We start from the raw sequence: 7,082 nt of genomic DNA on the forward strand, positions 1-7,082 counted from the left end.
CAAATTCTTTGCTGCACACATACAAACGTGTGTGTGTGTGTGTGTGTGTGTGTGTGTGTGTGTCCAGGTAATTGTGCATGCTTACCCAGCCATATCAGTGAGGAGAACTAGCCTGCAGCTCAGAGCTTTCTACCTTAGCCTCTCTGCCATGCTCAGCATATCTCTCATCTGAAGATTAGTTCCCATGTCACAAGCTGGCTGCAGCCTTCTCAGGACCCCATTCAGACAAGACAGCATTGAGCAGAAGGAGGGGGACTGCTTATCTATGTGCCTCTGATAACAAGAGAAGAGCCTTTTCTCCAAGAACACGAAGGCCTCTCACATGCAGTGACATGTCCGCATCAGATTCAATAACTGACAAGGAAACCGGGTCACAATGATTGGCTTAGATCCATTAGAATTTCTTGCTGGGGTCTGGATACTGTATCTTTCTCAAGGTGCATGAGTTAGGGTTACACACTGGGATGCAATAAAGGTTCTACATACCCAGAAAAGGTGGGAACAGCTTTTCAGTAGCAAACAAGATTTTTATCTTGGGTAACACTTCTGGAAACTTCTACATGCTTCCCAACGTGTATGGAAGAACACCAATTGCAACTGTCCATAGCCAATCTCAGACGACCTTGACTATCCTATAATGCTATCCCATCCCAGGAATAGTGTGAGACTTCATCTGAAAATGTGCTAAATTAACTTGCTCCATTTAGTCTGCTTTTTGCATGGCTAGAGAGGAAATAAGGTGAGAGCAACATCTATTTCTTCTGAGAAATTGGGCTACACTATGCACAACCTCCTCTGGAAGAACATACACAGTAGCCTGCAACATCCCTTTCATGTATGCCATTGAAGGTTCTGCTGGCCACTTCACAACAATGCTCAAGACAGCCCAAACCTAACAGTAATCGCACACTGCTTTCTTTTAGATAGAAAAGTAAGTTGTAAAGCAATATAAGCAATCTTTCATCTAACAACTATTTATTGAACTCCTATTACATTCTCTTGCCTGGGACTACAGAATTAATGATTGCCAGACATAAATCGTGACCTTGTAGAGCTTGATTCCAATAAGAAAGACAGGCATTATTGGCTAACAATAACAATAGAAGCAAATGCAAAATTATCAGTGATAAGTGCCAAGAAAGAGCTCCAAGTCAGGTCCACGAAGGCAGACTTGAGAAGCTAAAGCTTGAGCTTATATTGCGGGAAGTTAGGAGTCCACCTGGTAAGTAGTTGAGAGGTAGAAGAGTGATCCAGACAGAGGGAGCCTCATGTGAGAAGACTCTGTGGCAAGAGAGAACATGGCCAGAGAGGTCAGAGCCTAGAGGAATGAGGGAGGTGGTGCACATGAAAGCCAGAGTCTAAGGGAGGGGCCAGATCATACAGGCACTGGAAACTTATGTTTATTAATAGAGTCTTTATTTTCAATGTAAAGGGGAATTTCTGAAGTGACTTGTCTAAATGGTGGTATCAACAGATTCATATTTGAAAGGGTTATTCTTCCAGGGTGAAGGTCAGATTGCATACAAGAAAGCCATTTTTCAGACTAATAATGCAGTATTCCACATTTTTAAAAAATGTTGTTCAGATTATAGCAGAAACTTACAGAAGAATTCAAAAGATGTTTTGAAGGTAAAAAATTTCAGAATTCAGTGGTCGATAGGATGAGAGATAAAATAACCTGTCCAAATGAATGTTGGTGCCAGTCAATTAAAAGGGAACATAGAAATAGGACTTGGAGTAGAGCAGATATCAAAGCTTCCCTATGACCCTGCAATTGCACTCCTGGGTATTTACCCCAAAGATACAGATGTAGTGAAAAGAAGGGCCATCTGTAAAAAAAAAAAAAAAAAAAAAAAAAAAGGCCATCTCTACCCCAGTGATTATAGCAGCAATGGCTATGGCCACAAAACTGTGGAAAGAAACAACATCCCCTTCAACGGACAAATGGATAAGGAAGATGTGGTCCATATACACTATGGAATATTATGCCTCCATCAGAAAGAATGAATACCCAACTTTTGCAGCAACATGAATGGGACTGGAAGAGATTATGCTGAGTGAGAGAAGTCAAGCAGAGAGAGTCAATTATCATGTGGCTTCACTTATTTTTGGAGCAGAAAATATAGCATGGAGGACAAGGGGAATTAGAGAGAAGGGAGTTGAGGGAAATTGGAAGGAGAGGTGAACCATGAGAGACTATGGACTCTGAAAAACAATTTGAAGGTTTTGAAGGGGTTGGGGGTGGGAGCTTGGGGGAACCAGGTGGTGGGTGTTAGAGAGGGCATGGGTTGCATGGAGCACTGGGTGTGGTACAAAAACAGTGAATACTGTTATGCTGGAAAAAATAAAAATAAAAAAATACATGAAGATCTCATACAACTCAATAGCCAAACAAAACAAAACACAGTCTGATTTTACAATGAGTAGAGGCTCTGAATAGACATTTTTCCAAAGAAGACATACAGATGGCCAACAGGTACTTGAAAAGATGTTCAGCATCATTCATCATCAAGGAACTTCCAATATACGTGCCAACTTTTCAGATGTTGTGCCTCATTAGCCCACTAAGAATTGATTATTGTCTATCTCATTTCTTTAAGACCCATAGGACAATTAACAGGATACAAATTATTCCTTTAAGTCAAGCTTCTTACCTGGTTTTTCATTCATAACCACTCAGAAATTTTCTTTCCACAGCTTTGCTGTCAAATAAATGTTAAATACTCTGAGAATGCTGTGTAAAATAGTGTTGAAACTGTCATTGTAAGACTATGATCAACTCTCTCAAACTAAATCAATCTAGTTTTGATAGTGCAGGGCAGGAGGACATTTTATTATTAGTCTGTTTCCAAATTTTCCACAAGAAAAGCACAGTCATCATGCTAATATAATGGTTTGACCCTTTATAAAATAAACTATACCTAAAATATATGAGTATATAATTAAATTTCTTAGTATGCCTTTGAGCTCTACAAAAGCTTCTAATACCTGGTACCAAGAACGTTTACCCAGAAGAACTCTTCTTTTCTTATATTCTCCAGATTTGCCAAGAGCCATCTTCCCAGGCACTCACTACAGAACACTTATTACTTTGTGAGATGGAAATTAATGAGAGTAACTACATCTAGAGCTTTCATTATTGACACAATTACATGAACACACATCAGTATAAGGAAACATCTCCAGTTCCCCACTTTGAACACAAAAATTTTAGTCTCAAGATTTCTGTTGGATGTCTCATTTCAGGATTCCGAACGAGTCCTACATACAATGGGTCAAAGGAAATCCAATCACATTTGGTGATGGGGTGGGAAGGTACAGAGGGAGGGATAGAAGGAGGGAGAGGGAAAAAGACTGATTTTAGTTCAGGAGACTCTGAGACCAGAAATTCTTCTCGAGTCAATCTGCCCACCATTATGCTTACCCATATAAGTAAATGGCTAAAAAGAATGGGAAATACTAGAGGGTAACAGCAGATCAAAGCTTTAATTCTCTCTAAGAGACTTTCCTCCTAGGTTGAAGATCTCCAAACTTAGATCTAGTCCTTATCCATAATTATAAGCTGTGCATTTTCCCTGCATTAAGAGATTAGTTCTTACTGCATTGGGAACATTGGCCTGGGGCCATGTTACTATCCAGATACTTTCTTAGGAAGATATAATGGACATGGGTTACATTTAAAATCTGTCCAGAAACCTTTTCTTTTGAGTACTGCACCTTGTGTAGTCCATATAATTCTTATGCCAAGTGGACACACTACCCAGACCCATCAATGAGGGTCTTTGTAGGAATACTGGGAGAGAAACTAATGGCTTCTGAGATTGATGGCTATGAAAATTGTGAATGTCTAGTGCAGCTGGGGCAGTCTATCCTGCAACCTGGACATATGTGAGCAAGAATGAAGACAACAGGGGGAAAACAGCAACAACAACAACAACAACAGAACTGAGAGTAGAACATCTACATGCAGCTGTTTGAAGTTATTCAAACCCTGAACTTTTAAGTCTCATGTGTGGATAAATTCCCTTGTGTTTAAGCTACTTTGCACTGGGTTTCTACTACTTATAACCAAAAAGAATTGGACTGATGAAGAGAAGGAAAACAGGGAATGAAAGGACGGTGAGGACAGGAAGGTATTAGAACTATAGCTAGACAACAGCCTTACAACAGCATTTATGACAGGAAGGTGGCTGGTTCCCCCTTGGTTCCCATCATTTGTCTTTTAAAAAAATATATTTATTTTCTTCAGCGTAGCAGTATTCATTGTTTTTGCATCACACCCAGTGCTCCATGCAATCTGTGCTCTCTCTAATACCCACCACCAGGTTCCCCCAACATCCCGCCGCCCCAACCCCTTCAAAACCCTCAGATTGTTTTTCAGAGTCAATATTCTCTCATGGTTCACCTCGCCTTCCAATTTCCCACAACTCCCTTCTCCTATCCATCTCCCATTATCCTCCATGCTACTGGTTATATCCACAAATAAGTGAAACCATATGATAATTGACTCTCTCTGCTTGACTTATTTCGCTCAGCAGAAGCTCTTCCAGTCCTGTCCATGCTGCGACAAAAGTTGGGTATTCATCCTTTCTGATGGAGGCATAATACTCCATAGTGTATATGGACCACATCTTCTTTATCCATTCTTCCGTTGAAAGGCATCTTGGTTCTTTCCACAGTTTGGCGACCGTGGCTATTGCTGCTATAAACATTGGGGTACAGATGGCCTTTCTTTTCACTACATCTGTAACATTGGGGTAAATACCCAGTAACACTATTGCAAGATAATAGGGAAGCTCTATTTTTAATTTCTTGAGGAATCTCCACTTTGTTTTCCAAAGTGGCTGTACCAACTTGCTTTCCCACCAACAGTGTAGGAGGGTTCCCCTTTCTCCACATCCACTCCAACACATGTTGTTTCCTGTCTTGTTAATTTTGGCCATACTAACTGGTGTAAGGTGGTATCTCAATGTGGTTTTAATTTGAATTTCCCTCATGGCTAGTGATGATGAACATTTTTTCATGTGTCTGACACACATTTGTATGTCTTCATTAGAGAAGTGTCTGTTCATATCTTCTGCCCATTTTTTGACATGATTGTCTGTTTTATGTGTGTTGAGTTTGAGGTCTTTATAGATCCTGGATATCAACCTTTTGTCTGTACTGTCATTTGCAAATATCTTCTCCCATTCCGTCGGTTGCCTCTTTGTTTTGTTGAGCATTTCCTTTGCTGTGCAGAAGCTGTTGATCTTGATGAATTCCCAAAAGTTCATCTTCGCTTTTGTTTCCTTTGCCTTTGGAGACATATCTTGAAAGAAGTTGCTGCAGCTTATATCGAAGATGTTACTGCCTATGTTCTCCTCTAGTGTTGTGATGGAATCCTATCTCATGTTGAGGTCTTTTATCCTTTTCGAGTTTATCTTTGTGTACGGTGTAAGAGAATGGTCGAGTTTCATTCTTCTACATATAGCTGCCCAGTTTTCCCAGCACTATTTATGGAAGAGACTGTCTTTCTTCCACTGTATATTTTTTCCTGTTTTGTCGAAGATTAATTGACCATAGAGTTGAGGGTCTATATCTGGGCTCTCTACTCTGTTCCACTGGTCTATGTGTCTTCTTATGCCAGTACCATGCTGTCTTGGTGATCACAGCCTTGTAGTAAAGCTTGAAATCAGGTAACGTGATGCCCCCCGTTTTCTTTTTCTTTTTTTTTTTTTCAACATTTCCTTAGTGATTCGGGGTCTCTTCTGATTCCATACAAATTTTTGGATTATTTGCTCCAGCTCTTTGAAAAATACTGGTGGAATTTTGATCGGAATGGCATTAAAAGTATAGATTGCTCTAGGCAGTATAGACATTTTAACAATGTATATTCTTCCGATCCAAGAGCATGGAATGGTCTTCCATCTTTTTGTGTCTTCTTCAATTTATTTCATGAGTGTTATGTAGTTCCTCAAGTACAGATCCTTTACCTCTTTGCTTAGGTTTATTCCCAGGTATCTTATGGTTCTTGGTGCTATAATAAATGGAATCGATTCTCTAATTTCCCTTTCTGTATTTTCATTGCTAGTGTATAAGAAAGCCACTGATTTCTGTACATTGACTTTTATCCTGCCACATTGCTGAATTGTTGTATGAGTTCTAGTAGTTTGGGGGTGGAGTCTTTTGGGTTTTCCATGAAATATCATGTCATCTGCAAAGAGATAGAGTTTGACTTCTTCACTGCCAATTTGGATACTTTTTATTTCTCTTTGTTATCTGATTGCTGTTGCTAGGACTTCTAATACTATGTTGAACAAGAGTTGTGAGAGTGGGCCTCCTTGTCATGTTCCTGATCTCATAGGAAAGACTGCAAACTTTTTCCCATTGAGGATGATATTTGCTGTGGGTCTTTCATAGGTAGATTTGATGAAGTTCAAGAATGTTCCCTCTATCCCTATACTTTGAAGCGTTTTAATCAGGAACAGATGCTGGATTTTGTCAAATGCTTTTTCTGCATCAATTGAGAGGACCATGTGGTTCTTCTCTCTTCTCTTATTAATTTGTTCTATCACATTGATTGATTTGAGAATGTTGAACCATCCTTGCAGCCCAGGGATGAATCCCACCTGGTCATGGTAGATAATCTTTTTAATGTGCTGTTGGATCCTTGTTGAGAATCTTGTTGAGAATCTTAGCATCCATATTCATCAGTGATATTGGTCTGAAATTCTCCTTTTTGGTAGGGTCTTTGCCTGTTTTGGGATCAAGGTAATGCTGGCTTCATAGAAAGAGTCTGGAAATTTCCCTTCTGCTTCAATTTTTTCAAACAGCTTCAGAAGAATAGGTGTTATTTCTTCTTTGAAAGTTTGGTAGAATTCCCCAGAGAATCCATCAGGTCCTGGGCTCTTGTTTTTTGGGAGGTTTTTGATCACTGCTTCAATCTCGTTACTAGATATTGGTCTATTCAGGTTGTTGATCTCTTCCTGGTTCATTTTTTGGAGTTTATAGTTTTCCAGGAATGCATCCATTTCATCTAGGTTGCTTAGCTTATTGTCATATATCTTTTGATAACTTCTGATGATTGTTTCTACTTCCTTGGT

The sequence above is a fragment of the Mustela nivalis genome (genome assembly GCF_964662115.1).
Source record: "Mustela nivalis genome assembly, chromosome: 7".
Lineage (NCBI taxonomy): Eukaryota > Metazoa > Chordata > Mammalia > Carnivora > Mustelidae > Mustela > Mustela nivalis.